General features: G+C 42.8%; 1 non-coding gene across 1 annotated transcript; it reads right to left on the bottom strand.

Moving 5' to 3' along the window:
- Nucleotides 1-267: 267 nt before the first annotated feature.
- On the bottom strand, nucleotides 268-374 carry LOC126082312 (U6 spliceosomal RNA). The gene has a single exon (XR_007518549.1). It is a non-coding gene; the product is annotated as a U6 spliceosomal RNA (small nuclear RNA).
- Between the last annotated feature and the right edge of the window lie 827 nt (nucleotides 375-1,201).

The following is a 1,201-nucleotide window of genomic DNA, read 5'->3' as shown; positions in this document are numbered from 1 at the left end:
AAATTTTATTATGCCAGTTGACTTAGATGTCCCCTGAAAACATGGTCCCCAAACTACTGCCCCTGCTCTGCTGGCCTTCGAAGCGTTCAGTTTATTCAGGAAATTTCTTTGCTTTTGGTTTAGTCCAGTCGTGCTGACCTCTCCTGTATTGTGTGTTGTTGTCTTTCCCTTCACCTAAAATAGCTCTTGTTTACTATCTAATTAGTGAATACCCCTCTCTCTCCTTCCCTCCCTCCCCACTCTTGTAACCAACAAAGAATATTCTCTAAAAATATGGAAGGCTTCATGAATTTGTGTGTCATCCCTGGGCAGGGGCCAGGTTAATCTTCTCTGCATGGTTCCAATTTTATTATATGTGCTGTTGAAGTCAGCACATATGTATTAGTTTTGTAATAAGAAAAAAGACCACAAAATTATTTAAAATGTAATAATCATGTCCTCCTCCAAAGGAGTATGGCAATAGCAGGGACACTTCTTACCTATTTACCAGTTGCTATTAACTTGATTCCAACCCCTGGTAACCCCATGCCTGTCAGAGTAAAACTGTTCCATAGCGTTCTTGGTGTCTGAGTTTTCAGAAGTAGATCATCAGGCTTTTCTCCTGAGACGCTCTTGGGTTGCACTCAAACCACCAAGTATTGAGTTAGCAGCTGAGCATGTTAACTGCTTGTACCACCTAGGAATTTATCTTTTAGGGCCAGGTAGTCGTGGTAGTCCTTGGGTGGTGCCTCAGAAGAAAGGCCTGTCAAACTACTTTCTGAAAAATCAGCCATTGGAGACTCTGTGGAGCACAGTTCTACTCTGACACACATGGGGCAACCATGAATCAGAATTGACTTGATAACAACTATTGGTTCTTCTGTTATTCAGTGGTAGAAATCTCTCCTTCCATGCAGTCCTGGCCAGTGCACCTCATACACAACCATCACCCATCTGTCACTGGAGACTTGTGTGCGCTGTGATGCTGAAGTGCCTCAAATTATGGTCTCATTTATATGACACCGATGCATGTACAGAGCTCAATTCATTTATATGACACCGATGCATGTACAGAGCTCAATTCAAAATTTAATGAGTCACACCAAAGGGGGGACTGCGAGCACTCACCTTTATTGATGTCTGTCATGGGCCTGTGATGGCACAGGAGCCTTGCATATGTTGATCCTAATTCTGAAAATAATCTCACGTGGCAGCTGTATTC

The sequence above is a fragment of the Elephas maximus genome, chromosome 8 (assembly GCF_024166365.1).
Source record: "Elephas maximus indicus isolate mEleMax1 chromosome 8, mEleMax1 primary haplotype, whole genome shotgun sequence".
In the NCBI taxonomy this organism is placed as follows: Eukaryota; Metazoa; Chordata; class Mammalia; order Proboscidea; family Elephantidae; genus Elephas; species Elephas maximus.
Note: the sequence above shows the minus strand (reverse complement) of the source record. Positions and strands in the feature narration are given on the sequence as shown.